The sequence below is a fragment of the Pristiophorus japonicus genome, chromosome 9 (assembly GCF_044704955.1).
Source record: "Pristiophorus japonicus isolate sPriJap1 chromosome 9, sPriJap1.hap1, whole genome shotgun sequence".
Lineage (NCBI taxonomy): Eukaryota > Metazoa > Chordata > Chondrichthyes > Pristiophoridae > Pristiophorus > Pristiophorus japonicus.
This window is the reverse complement of record NC_091985.1, coordinates 224,454,426-224,469,465: the sequence shown is the minus strand read 5'-3', so window position 1 is coordinate 224,469,465 and position 15,040 is coordinate 224,454,426.

The following is a 15,040-nucleotide window of genomic DNA, read 5'->3' as shown; positions in this document are numbered from 1 at the left end:
TTACATTAGGAACAGGAGAAGACCACTCAGTCCCTCGGGTCTGTTACATAGGAATAGGAGTAGGCCAATTCCACCCCTCGGAACTGTTAACCAGGAACAGGAGGTGACCATTCATCCCCTCAAGCCTGTTAGAGGAATTGGAGGAGGCCATTCAGCCCCTCCTGCATGTTATATAGGAGCAGGAGGAGGCCATTCAGCTCTTCGAGCTTATTATATTAGGAACTGGAGAAAGCCATTCAGCTCCTCAAGCCTATTACATTAGGAACTGGAGAGGGTCATTCAGCTCCTCGAGCCTATTACATTAGGAACTGGAGCGGGTCATTCAGTTGCTCGAGCCTATTACATTAGGAACTGGAGAGGGCCATTCAGCTCCTCGAGCCTATTACATTAGGAACTGGAGAGGGCCATTCAGCTCCTTGAGCCTATTACATTAGGAACTGGAGAGGGCCATTCAGCTCCTCGAGCCGATTATATTAGGAACTGGAGAGGGCTATTCAGCAACTGGATTTAAAAAGCAATAGGATGATGCAATTCTGCCCCTTGGGTCTGTTACATTAGGAATAGGATAAAGGCAATCATCCCCATGGGATTGTTTCATGGGAACAGGAGGAGGCCATTCAGCCCCTCAAGCTTGTTACATAGGAACTGGAGGAGGCTATTCAGCCCCTGGAACCTGTTACATCAGAACTAAAGGAGGCCATTCATCCCATTCTAGCCTGATACATAGGTACAGGAGGAGGTCATTCTGCCCCTAGAGGTGGTACATATGAACAGGAGGAGGCCAATAAGCCCCTCATGTTTATAACATTAGGAACACGAGAAGGCCACTCAGTATCTCCAGTCTGTTAAATTAGGAACAGGAGACGGTTATCAGCCCTCTCGGGCCTGTTACACAGGAATAGGAGGCGGCCATTCAGCACCACAAACATGTTTAATTCGGATAATCTGTCTGTGTACCCGCACACTGTGATCGGTACTGTACCTACTGTGTGTGAGAAGGAGCTGGTTACACTGTTCCTTATGTCTCAGGTGGAGGAAACTTCACATTTGTTCCGGTTCCTTCAATTCCTTGCCTGTAGGAGGATAAGGTACCTCTGATCATTCAAGAACAGGAGAGGTAGAAAAGACTAAAGTGATGAATGTAATCGTTCAATTAATATTCATTATGAACATTCACAAAGGGAAGCCAGCGATACAAACAGTGTCAGAGTCTGACTCCACTGCAGTACTGCAGTACTGAGCTTCTGCACACCAAGTGTGTTGGGCAGATTTACAGCAATTTACTGACATCCAGACACAACCCAACCCCTGCTTCAGGAATGGGACTACCCGATGGAGCACGGACTTTTACACAGCTCAGATTGCTGCTCCCCTCTCCCAGGGCACTAACCGTTCAACCAGAAACAAAGAGCCGCTGTTTAAAACGTGTCCTTCACATTTCTCACCCGGTGCCTGCAATAGATGCTCCTTGTATAAATCCTCACTGTCCGGCTCTGCTTCCACCGCTCACTGTCCAATGACAACAAACACGGTGAGACTGGAACTAAAGCAGGAACGTTCACTACTGGTTTACAGGGAGAAAGCAGCAATGATTGTAAACAGCAGATCCTTCCCATTCTGTCTCCCTTACCCGGGACACACGCTGTTCACACACAGCCCGAGAATGGTCTCTCCCTTCCCCCACTCACTCCACGCACTGAGACCAGTTCTTGCTCCACTCCGCCTGTTACACACAGACCCCGACTCCCCCTGAACTTCCCCCGGACTCAGTGCCGATCTCTGAGCCCATCTGCGGACACGCTCCCAAAGCGATGTGCTGCTGTAAGGAGGCTGCTGCTCGCTGCCTTACCCCGAGACCGCGGTGTGTCCATTCCCGGCTGTTTAAACCATCTTCTTCCGTTCACTGACTAAATGGCGCGCACAGGCTGGGCTGGGGGAGGGGAAGGCGCATGCGCTCTTCTGCTCACTGGAAATCGACTCAAGGTTCGGGGCTTAATCGCGCATGCGCAGCTCTGCAATAATTCAGCCTTCAAAAAGCAAAGTGCACTTTTCTCGATTTACTTTTATCAGAATCTGAGCTAAGGAACTGGGCCTGGGGGGCAAGGACAGAGAATGTTTAAAGCTGGGGGCCTTGCCCCTTTGAGATGCTCAATTTGTGATCATTCCGTGCAGGGTTTTTTTCTCTTCGTGAGCCTGTCCTCACAAAGCAATCCTGCAGAAACATCGGAGGGACGGCAGAGTAGGAGTGTTTGCTGGGACTGTGCAGGAGTTAATATCTGACAGAAACTGTCCCAGTTTAATTTAATCAGAGTGAAACATTCGGTCACTGAGAGTAATACCGAACGGCCCTGAGCTGCAAAATTACAGAGAGTACAACAGGCAAGCGAGGGTTAAATGTGGGACCTTGTTTCTCTCACTCTCTGACACTGTCCCGCAGTGTGGGACTAATAATCTGTCTGTCTGTGGTACAATATCAGTGAGAGAGGGGACTGCATCTTCTGTCCCTCCAATGGGATCTTTCAGGATAAAACCGGACCTCACAGGTCAGTCTAGAACTGATATCGTGCACGTTTCTGTGTCTCACCGTCCTGCCTCGCACTCCCCTGTCTCTCTCTCTCAGCCCACTCTTTCTCTCTCTGTCGCTTTCCCCTTTCTCTTGTGCTGTCTGTGAAGGCGGGATTCTGTTATTTCGCGTGATGTGGAAACACTTATGAGTACAACACAATAGGAGCAGGGAGGTCTTACTGCAGTTGCACAGGGCCTTGGTGAGGTCACACCTTGAATGTTGTGTACAGTTTTGGTCTTCTAATCTGAGGAAGGACATTCTTGCTATTGAGAGAGTGCAGCAAAGGTTCACCAGACTGATTCCCGGGATGGTAGGACTGACATATGAAGAAAGACTGGATAGAATAGACTTATATTCTCTGGAATTTAGAAGAATGAGAGGGAATCTCATAGAAACATATAAAATTATGACGGGATTGGACAGGTTAGATGCAGGAAGAATGTTCCCAATGTTGGGGATGTCCAGAACCAGAGGTCACAGTCTAAGGATAAGGGGTAAGCCATTTAGGACCGAGATGAGGAGAAACTTCTTCACTCAGAGAATTGTTAACCTGTGGAATTTTCTACCACAGAAAGTTGTTGAGGCCAGTTCGTTAGATATATTCAAAAGGGAGTTAGATATGGCCCTGATGGCGTCGGCGAGAGGTGCGTGGAGAGACAGTCGGGACTTTGGTGAGAAGCCTATAAAAGGCACAGCAGGGAGTCCAGGGCCCAGAGTCGGCGAGAGGGATGTGGAGAGGCGTCGGGAGTTCATTGGTGAGGCCTATAAAAGGCACAGCAGGGAGTCCGGGGCCCAGCGTCGGCGAGAGGTGCATGGAGAGGCGTCGGGAGTTCGTTGATGAGGCCTATAAAAGGCACAGCAGGGAGTCCAGGGCCCAGCGTCGGCGAGAGGTGCATGGAGAGGCAGTCGGGACTTCGGTGAGAGGCCTATAAAAGGCACAGCAGGGAGTCCGGGGCCCAGAGTCCGCGAGAGGTGCGTGGAGAGGCGTGCCGGTGCAGCTACAGGGAGAAGGCAAAAAAGAAGTAGAAAGAAACAGAAAGGTGACATCACAGCCAAGGGGGTAAGTGATTGGCTGGTGATTGGGAGTAGTTTTTCGTTTTTCTTTTTTCTCTTCAAAAACAGTGAGTAAACTTTACCATTGTTGTTGCCTATCTAAGGGTTAAGTCATGGCAGGACAGCTCGGTCACATGTTATGCTCCTCCTGTACCATGTGGGAACTCAGGGACGACTCCAGTGTCCCTGACGACAACGTGTGCGGGAAGTGTATCCGCCTCCAGCTCCTGACGGACTGCGTTGTGGAGTTGGAGCTAAGGGTGGATTCACTCTGGAGCATCCACGATGCTGAGAATGACATGAGTAGCACGTGTAGCGAGTTGGTCTTACCGCGGGTGAAGGGTCCACAGTCATATAGGGAATGGAAGACCAGCAGGAAGAGCAGTGCAAGGAAGGTAGTGCAGGGGTCCCCTGTGGTCATCTCCCTGCAAAACAGATACACTGCTTTGAGTACTGTTGAGAGGGATGACTCATCAGGGGAGGGCAGCAGCAGCCAAGTTCATGGCACTGTGGCTGGCTCTGTTGCACAGGAGGACAGGAAAAAGAGTGGGAGAGCGATAGTGATAGGGGATTCAATTGTAAGGGGAATAGATAGACGTTTCTGCGGCCGCAACCGAGACTCCAGGATGGTATGTTACCTCCCTGGTGCAAGGGTCAAGGATGTCTCGGAGCGGATGCAGGACATTCTAAAAAGGGAGGGAGAACAGCCAGTTGTCGTGGTGCACATTAGTACCAACGACATAGGTAAAAAAAAGGGATGAGGTCCTACAAAACGAATTTAAGGAGCTAGGAGCTAAATTAAAAAGTAGGACCTCAAAAGTAGTAATCTCGGGATTGCTACCAGTGCCACGTGCTAGTCAGAGTAGGAATCGCAGGCTAGCGCAGATGAATACGTGGCTTGAGCAGTGGTGCAGCAGGGAGGGATTCAAATTCCTGGGGCATTGGAACCGGTTCTGGGGGAGGTGGGACCAGTACAAACCGGACGGTCTGCACCTGGGCAGGACCGGAACCAATGTCCTAGGGGGAGTGTTTGCTAGTGCTGTTGGGGAGGAGTTCAACTAATATGGCAGGGGGATGGGAACCAATGCAGGGAGACAGAGGGAAACAAAAAGGAGACAAAAGCAAAAGACAGAAAGGAGATGAGTACACGTGGAGGGCAGAGAAACCCAAGGCAAAGAACAAAAAGGGCCACTGCACAGCAAAATTCTAAAAGGACAAAGGGTGTTAAAAAAACAAGCCTGAAGGCTTTGTGTCTTAATGCAAGGAGTATCCGTAATAAGGTGGATGAATTAACTGTGCAAATAGATGTTAACAAATATGATGTGATTGGGATTACAGAGACATGGCTCCAGGATGATCAGGGCTGGGAACTCAACATCCAAGGGTACTCAACATTCAAGAAGGATAGAATAAAAGGAAAAGGAGGTGGGGTAGCATTGCTGGTTAAAGAGGAGATTAATGCAATAGTTAGGAAGGACATTAGCTTGGATGATGTGGAATCTATATGGGTAGAGCTGCAGAACACCAAAGGGCAAAAAACGTTAGTGGGAGTTGTGTACAGACCTCCAAACAGTTGTAGTGATGTTGGGGAGGGCATCAAACAGGAAATTAAGGGTGCATGCAATAAGGGTGCAGCAGTTATAATGGGTGACTTTAATATGCACATAGATTGGGCTAAGCAAATTGGAAGCAATACGGTGGAGGAGGATTTCCTGGAGTGCATAAGGGATGGTTTTCTAGACCAATATGTCGAGGAACCAACTAGGGGGGAGGCCATCTTAGACTGGGTGTTGTGTAATGAGAGAGGATTAATTAGCAATCTCGTTGTGCGAGGCCCCTTGGGGAAGAGTGACCATAATATGGTGGAATTCTGCATTAGGATGGAGAATGAAACAGTTAATTCAGAGACCATGGTCCAGAACTTAAAGAAGGGTAACTTTGAAGGTATGAGGTGTGAATTGGCTAGGATAGATTGGCGAATGATACTTAAGGGGTTGCCTGTGGATGGGCAATGGCAGACATTTAGAGACCGCATGGATGAACTACAACAATTGTACATTCCTGTCTGGCGTAAAAATAAAAAAGGGAAGGTGGCTCAGCCGTGGCTATCAAGGGAAATCAGGGATAGTATTAAAGCCAAGGAAGTGGCATACAAATTGGCCAGAAATAGCAGCAAACCCGGAGACTGGGAGAAATTTAGAACTCAGCAGAGGAGGATAAAGGGTTTGATTAGGGCAGGGAAAATGGAGTATGAGAAGAAGCTTGCAGGGAACATTAAGACGGATTGCAAAAGTTTCTATAGATATGTAAAGAGAAAAAGGTTAGTAAAGACAAACGTAGGTCCCCTGCAGTCAGAATCAGGGGAAGTCATAACGGGGAACAAAGAAATGGCAGACCAATTGAACAAGTACTTTGGTTCAGTATTCTCTAAGGAGGACACTAACAACCTTCCAGATATAAAAGGGGTCAGAGGGTCTAGTAAGGAGGAGGAACTGAGGGAAATCCTTATTAGTCGGGAAATTGTGTTGGGGAAATTGATGGGATTGAAGGCCGATAAATCCCCAGGGCCTGATGGACTGCATCCCAGAGTACTTAAGGAGGTGGCCTTGGAAATAGCGGATGCATTGACAGTCATTTTCCAACATTCCATTGATTCTGGATCAGTTTCTATCGAGTGGAGGGTAGCCAATGTAACCCCACTTTTAAAAAAAAGAGGGAGAGAGAAAACAGGGAATTATAGACCGGTCAGCCTTACATCGGTAGTGGGTAAAATGATGGAATCAATTATTAAGGATGTCATAGCAGCACATCTGGAAAGAGGTGACATGATAGGTCCAAGTCAGCATGGATTTGTGAAAGGGAAATCATGCTTGACAAATCTTCTGGAATTTTTTGAGGATGTTTCCAGTAGAGTGGACAAGGGAGAACCAGTTGATGTGGTATATTTGGACTTTCATAAGGCTTTCGACAAGGTCTCACACAAGAGATTAATGTGCAAAGTTAAAGCATATGGGATTGGGGGTAGTGTGCTGACATGGATTGAGAACTGGTTGATAGACAGGAAGCAAAGAGTAGGAGTAAATGGGTACTTTTCAGAATGGCAGGCAGTGACCAGTGGGGTTCTGTGCTGGGGCCCCAGCTATTTACATTGTACATTAATGATTTGGACGAGGGGATTAAATGTAGTATCTCCAAATTTGCGGATGACACTAAGTTGGGTGGCAGTGTGAGCTGTGAGGAGGATGCTATGAGGCTGCAGAGCGACTTGGATAGGTTAGGTGAGTGGGCAAATGCATGGCAGATGAAGTATAATGTGGATAAATGTGAGGTTATCCACTTTGGTGGTAAAAACAGAGAGACATTATCTGAATGGTGACAGATTAGGAAAAGGAGAGGTGCAATGAGACCTGGGTGTCATGGTACACCAGTCATTGAAGGTTGGCATGCAGGAACAGCAGGCGGTTAAGAAAGCAAATGGCATGTTGGCCTTCATAGCGAGGGGATTTGAGTACAGGGACAGGGAGGTGTTGCTACAGTTGTACAGGGCCTTGGTGAGGCCACACCTGGAGTATTGTGCACAGTTTTGGTCTCCTAACCTGAGGAAGGACATTCTTGCTATTGAGGGAGTGCAGCGAAGGTTCACCAGACTGATTCCCGGGATGGCTGGACTGACCTATCAAGAAAGACTGGATCAACTGGGCTTGTATTCACTGGAGTTCAGAAGAATGAGAGGGGACCTCATAGAAACGTTTAAAATTCTGATGGGTTTAGACAGGTTAGATGCAGGAAGAAGGTTCCCAACGTTGGGGAAGTCCAGAACTAGGGGTCACAGTCTAAGGATAAGTTGTAAGTCATTTAGGACCGAGATGAGGAGAAACTTCTTCACCCAGAGAGTGGTGAACCTGTGGAATTCTCTACCACAGAAAGTTGTTGAGGCCAATTCACTAAATATATTCAAAAAGGAGTTAGATGTAGTCCTTACTACTAGGGGGATCAAGGGGTATGGCGAGAAAGCAGGAATGGGGTACTGAAGTTGCATGTTCAGCCATGAACTCATTGAATGGCGGTGCAGGCTAGAAGGGCCGAATGGCCTACTCCTGCACCTATTTTCTATGTTTCTATGAAAGGGATCAAGGGGTATGGAGAGAAAGCAGGAATGGGGTACTGAAGTTGCATGATCAGCTATGATCATATTGAATGATGGTGCAGGCTTGAAGGGCCGAATGGCCTACTCCTGCACCTATTTTCTATGTTTCTATGATACTGTTTCTGTTTCTCTCTCTGCTGCTATACATGACGGTGTGGCACTGTTACTGAGCGTAATATGGAGACACTGATACCAAGTGTAAGACTAATAATGTGTCTGTTTCCCTCTCTTTCGGTGGTGCTGTACATGAATGTGTGATACTGTTATTGAGCGTAATATGGAGACACAGTTAGGGAGTTTAAGACTGATTCTGTGTCTGTCTCTCTGTCGCTCCCTCTGATAGCCATCTCTGGGTGGTGAGCATGGTATGGATAGTTCACCAGTTACTGTGATATATCCCTCATTTTCGGAGGATAGAGAGAGACAAAGAGAGGGTGGAGGGGCGGTGAACTCATAATTTCTATTTTCACGTTAATCAAACATATTTCTGCGTACGAACAATGTAACAACTTAACAGCATATATGGGTTAAGCCAGCCACAGCTGTGATTGGCTCCTGCCCCTGAATCTGGGGAACAGACACTGAGGAGCGCCGACCTCAGAGTGTTTAACACTTACTGAGCTGGGAAACTTCAACTAACCCCGAGAATCGGCAGCACAGGCCGAGCGGAGAGGTAACCCTGTGCTGGGAGCTGTAAATCTGGGATAGTTTGTGCTGTGAATGTACAGATGTGAACATTGTGTGAGCGAGAGTGTGTTAAAGGGGCGGGCCGGTGAGACTAACGTCACTGTGTTTGTGTGTCCGTCTCATCGCCGGATTCCAGAGTCCCTCTTGTGTAAAATTCAAAGATTTCCCTGTCACAGGATCGCCCTGCTGCCCTGCTCAGGTCTAAAGTGGGAATTAAACGTTAAGTTTGAAGTGATTTCAAATTTCAATCGAAAAACGAAGACAATGTCCGCAATCGGGTGAGAGAGCGCGATCAGTGCAGCAATGAAACGGGTTTAAATCCAAATTGCTGCCTTCAATTCGGAGGAAGCTTTCTCGACAACAAACATCCCGTCTTCGGGACAGAAAGAGGCCAGTCTGGGAATCTGGAGGGCCCGGGTTGAATTGGAATCGGACAGTTAATGAGGAGAGAGAAACACAGAGAGGCTGGAGGGGCGGGGAGCTGACAGCAGGATGTCTCCGCCCCGTCCGCTCGCTGCCTTTAAGTTGCTCTGTGCCGCCGCCTCCCGTTTCATTTCTGACCGAGCTTTGACTGTCAGAGAGATTTTCCACAGAGTCGCCGACATGACTGACACTGCAGCCGCCGAAACGGCCCCTCCTGCCGCCGCTCAAACCAAGGCTCCCAGCAAGAAGAAGAAGGCAGCTCCCCGCTCCAAGCCAGCCGGTCCCACGTTGGGCGAACAGATCCTCAAGGTTGTGGCCGATGGCGGCGATCGCAAGGGGATGTCCCTGTCCGCGATAAAGAAGGCTCTGGCGGCCAAAGGCGTGAATGTGGACAAGCGCGGGTCCCAGATCAGGTTCAGTATCAAGAGGAATGTGACAAATGGCTTCCTGGTGCAGACCAAGGGCACGGGCGCCTCGGGCTCCTTCAGAGTCGCTAAGAAGGAAAACCAGGGGAAAGTGGGAAGGAACGTGAAGAAACCAGCAGCCAAGAAATCTCCAGGCAAAAAACCAGTAGCCAAGAAATCTCCGACCAAGAAACCAGCAGCCAAGAAATCTCCGGCCAAGAAACCAGCAGCCAAGAAATCTCCGGCCAAGAAACCAGCAGCCAAGAAATCTCCGGCCAAGAAAACGAACACCAAGAAGGCGCCAACAGTAAAAAAGACAGCGAAAGCTGCGGCTGGGAAGAAGGCGGCAGCGGCGAAGCCCAAGAGCCCCAAGAAGGCCTCGGGCGCAAAGGTGAAGGTGGCCAAAAAGGTGGAAAAACCGAGGGCCAAGGCCAAATCAGCAAAACCCAAGAAAGCAGCGCTCAAAAAGTAAATAAAAAGTGCAACTTGTAAGCATCTGAACCCAAAGGCTCTTCTCAGAGCCACCCACGCCTCTCAGAAAAGAGTTGATCCCCGAATCAAATGATCCCTGTCCCGGGGCCGGGCTCAGATTTCAGACAGAAATCATTGAACATGAAGCCAGGATCCCTGGTGACTCGCTGACATTGGCTGCACTCACCCCTCCCCCAGTGTCTGCAATAAAACACACATTGAGAATGGGATGTCCGGCCCGGGCCTCACTGTAACTGGGGATGTGTTCAGCTCCAGTCTCAGTTCCTGCTCATTGTCATTTTCAGGGGGAAGAGTCTGTGAGACGGTGATACTGGCGGAGATACCCCGCCTCACAACTCAAACCCCAAACACCACATTCTCCAAATCAGCTGGAATAAGGTGTTTGTAAACTGCTGAACCCGTCTATGAGAGAAAGTGTGGGGAGATGGAACAAGGTCTGAGATTGACAGGGAAAGGGCTGAATATAGGCGGGAATATTCGCGATTGTTAATTGTAACGGGACCTTATTTAAAAGCTTCTGGTTCCTGGAAGCTTTGAATATAAATTCCGAGTCTGTTTCGGTTCTATTGTCGGAAAACGGTTTGAAATTGGCGGCTGCAGAAAGCTGGAGGCGGAGCTGGAAGATCAGAGGCCGCTCACTGCTCTGTCTGTCAATCTTGACTGTCTCCTCCCCTTCCCGCCTCTCTCACACTGCGCTTTCTCAGTCAGGTCGGCTCTGGCTCTATAAAAAGGAGCCGGCAGCAGTTCACTTCTCATTCAGCAGCTGTTTGAGTGAAGAGTCGTTATCATGTCTGGTCGAGGGAAAGGAGGCAAAGGATTGGGTAAAGGCGGAGCCAAGCGGCATCGTAAAGTGCTCCGTGATAACATCCAGGGCATCACCAAACCAGCCATTCGCCGCCTGGCTCGCCGTGGCGGTGTCAAGCGGATCTCGGGCCTGATCTACGAGGAGACCCGCGGGGTGCTGAAAGTTTTCCTGGAGAATGTGATCAGGGATGCAGTCACCTACACTGAGCACGCCAAACGCAAGACGGTCACTGCCATGGATGTGGTGTACGCTCTGAAAAGGCAGGGCCGCACTCTCTATGGATTCGGCGGCTGAATAACTCGACCCTTTTCCCCCAATCACAACACAAAGGCTCTTCTAAGAGCCACCCACCGGTTCACAGAGAGAGCAGCGACCTGGGGATCGGAGTGCGGACAGTTGGGTTGGGAAATGGTTTCGGCTGTTTAATTAATGGAAAGAAAGGTTTGGATTTATATAGCGCCTTTCATGACCACCGAACGTCTCGACATAGAAACAGAAAATATGTGCAGGAGTAGAATAGGCCATTCGGCCCTTCGAGCCTGCACCGCCATTCAACAAGATCACAGCTGATTACCCACTCCAGCACCTCCACTCCCCGACCCCCGCCCCCCCTCAGCCGCAAGGACCACATCCAACTCCCTCCCGAACACATGCAATGAACAAGACCAATGAAGTACTTTCGCTGTAGGAATATGAGAATTATTAAATATTTTACAACTGTTGTAAATATGAGAGATCAAAAACTCCGGCGGACAGTCACAACTACCGAGCAGGATACACAGTCCCAGACATTACAGTCTCCCCTCACAGATAATTCCTGTCATGTGCGGTTTCTGTGTGAGAATCGGTTAAATGGGACGGCACTGGCGGGATTGATGCGGGACTTTATGTTTACAGGAAGCAGTGACCGGGGATTTATTCCCGCCCGGTACAGACGGATCACGGAATGGAACAGAATTCAAACCGGAATGTGACAGAATGGGATTGGTGACTTATAATGGGGCACAATCGCCGTTATAAAGAGCGGGATTCTTAAATTGCTGGCGGGAAATTAGATTTTATTTAATCTCTGTTGGTTGATATTCTGAAATTGGCGGGCTTTTTGAAATTGACCAACTGTCAGTTTCAGTTCAGCCAATCAGGATCCAGTAATCCCCGCCCTTCATTTTCACTCGGTGCTTGGTTCAAACTTGATTGGCGGTCAGGCTGCAGCCAATCACAGCCCCGGGGCCGACCCTCACACACTTTAAAAGGAGGCACAAGAGGAGGCTCTGCATTACCAGTCCCTGTGTCCCAGATTGTGTTGAGATCCGTTCAGAAAATGGCCAGGACCAAGCAGACAGCGCGCAAATCCACCGGAGGGAAAGCTCCTCGCAAACAGTTGGCGACCAAAGCGGCCCGGAAGAGTGCTCCGGCCACGGGCGGAGTGAAGAAGCCTCATCGCTACAGACCCGGCACCGTGGCTCTGAGGGAGATCCGCCGCTACCAGAAATCCACCGAGCTGCTGATTCGCAAACTGCCCTTCCAGCGCCTGGTGCGGGAGATCGCTCAGGACTTCAAGACCGACCTGCGCTTCCAGAGCTCGGCCGTCATGGCCCTGCAGGAGGCCAGCGAGGCTTACCTGGTGGGGCTCTTTGAGGACACCAACCTGTGCGCCATCCACGCCAAGCGAGTCACCATCATGCCCAAAGACATCCAGTTGGCCCGCCGCATCCGCGGGGAGCGCGCCTAGACTCCCCCTGCCTCGGCTCGAAGCTTCAGCACCAAGTGAAACAACGGCTCTTTTCAGAGCCACCAAATCAGCAAAGGAAAGAGCTGCCATCTCCTGTAACCAGAGCTTCGTGTTGTTCATTAACCCATTGTAGGGACGGGCAGAGGGTGTGGGACTGATTACTGCTCGTGTGTTCATATACCAGCTCGGTTCACATGGGAGTTATTGACGATTAACTGATGAGCCCTTTAATATTTTTGGAAACTGACATCGGCTTTACGTCGCTCTGACCCCAAGTTCCCCGGGGCAGAGCACAGATTTCCCCATTCGGTGTTGCCGGAGAATGGGGGCAGGCAGATCTGGGAAGCACTGCAATGGACCCGGGTTCTGTATGTGTTGTGCAGTGCGGTCTAAACTGACCGGCTTAGCAGAGAAATACAGAGCCCGGGAACGGCCGGAGCTCCCGAGAACGAAACCAGCATTCAAACTATCTCAAACCAGACCAGAATTAAACTAGGCCCTTTTATTACTACATTAATTCATCATCGCCGACTCTCTCGTTTTCAGACAGATTAAAGAATATTTAAAGAACCGGTGGCGGTATTTATACAATTGTTGAGTGACAACTGTAGTTCAATTATTCGCTGTTAACGGGAAGAGTGTATCTGTGAGCAGAGAACCGTACTGCAGAGACCGTGAACTGAAAACTCCCGCATACGGATAAAGGGTAAGCCATTTAGGACTGAGATGAGGAGAGAGTTGTTAACCTGTGGAATTCCCTACCGCAGAGAGTTGTTGATGCCAGTTCGTTAGATATATTCAAGAGGGAGTTAGATGTGGCCCTTATGGCTAAAGGGATATTGAAAGAAAGCAGAAAAGGGGTACTGAGGGAATAATCAGCCATGATCTTGAATGGTGGTGCAGGCTCGAATGGCCGCCTCCAGCACCTATTTTCTATGTTTACAGGTCTAAAACAGGCCAATCTATCGGTACATGAACTAAAGGTCTCTGACTCCATTAAGACAGTAAGCAGCCCTTTCACAGATACTGTGGGTGGCTCTGAAAAGAGCCTTTGGGTTATTAGATTAAATCTTGTCCGCTTTACTTAGTCTTGGACGAAGTGGTGGTTTTCTTGGGCAGCAGCACAGCCTGGATATTCGGCAGCACCCCGCCCTGAGCGATGGTCACCTTTCCCAGCAGCTTGTTGAGTTCCTCGTCGTTGCGGATGGCCAGCTGCAGGTGTCTGGGGATGATGCGGGTCTTTTTGTTGTCGCGGGCCGCGTTGCCGGCCAGCTCCAGGATTTCAGCGGTCAGATACTCGAGCACAGCAGCCATGTAGACCGGGGCTCCGGCACCCACACGCTGAGCGTAGTTCCCCTTTCGCAGGAGCCTGTGAACACGGCCCACAGGGAACTGCAGTCCGGCCCGGGAGGAACGAGACTTGGCCTTGGCGCGAGCTTTACCGCCGGTTTTTCCTCTTCCAGACATTTCCACGATCCACAAGTTCAGAAAAAAGAATGAGAAACTCCTCCCATATCTGCCCTTCTTATAGCTTCTGGAGGGATGCAGGGAGCGAACTTGTGATTGGTCGCTCTGAGGTGGATTTCATTGGTCTTTTCCGCTGACCAATCACCGTCTGTTTAGCCCGCCAATGAAAAGAGGGCGAAAATTACTGTTCGACTTCCAACGAATCTTCAATTTCAAAAACCCCGCCAATAATTTTTACAATGCGGATTATGTTAATAAATTCACCATTAGCCAAAGATTTCCAAACACTTTTTATTTCCTTTTGCCGTATTCCATATTACCTTCCAAATTCCAGGATGTTACAATCAGGTTTAAATTCGGGTTCAGTTTCATACGTTCTGTAACGGGACATATTCCAGCTCAATCTTTGTACAATTTGGGAATCACAGATCATGGATCGATCCTCCGCACAGGCGGGATTGAGACCAGAACTGGGAGTTCTTCTGTGAAAAGAGAAGAGGGACACAGGATTCAAACTCCCTGTTCTGGTCTCTGTAAGAACTCCCAGTCTGGGCCGTTGCACTCGGAATCTCGGATTAATAAGCGGGTTGACCCGAACTAGAATTTTTTTTATATTGTAAAGGGCTTGAGAGAGAATGAGGTGACTAAAGTCTGACTTTCACCTCCTAAAACAAGATCATAATTCATTGGCAGGCGGCCAGGGACAGTGTGTGCACTTTACTGGGAGGGAAATTCATCAGAGAAGCTAAGGTTGAACCGGACAGTAAAACCGCTTATCTGAGAATTCAAATCTAAATCTACAGCTGGAACTTTAAATGTTGTCAAACACTTGCTCAGGAAATAACTACAGTAAATTGAGTTTAAAGGGTGATGTGTTTGTGCAGCTCTTTCAGAGACGTTGTGGGTGGCTCTTAAAAGAGCCGTTGTGTTTCTGGTTTGTTGTATCAGGACAGAGTGGAGTTTTACTTGGAGCTGGTGTACTTGGTCACCGCCTTTGTCCCTTCCGACACGGCGTGCTTGGCCAGCTCCCCGGGCAGCAGCAGGCGCACGGCGGTCTGGATCTCCCGGGAGCTGATGGTGGATCGCTTGTTGTAATGGGCCAGGCGGGAAGCCTCACCCGCGATGCGCTCAAAAATATCGTTCACAAAAGAGTTCATGATGCCCATGGCCTTGGAGGAGATGCCGGTGTCGGGGTGAACCTGCTTCATCACTTTGTAGATGTAGATGGAGTAACTCTCCTTCCTCGACTTCCTGCGCTTCTTAC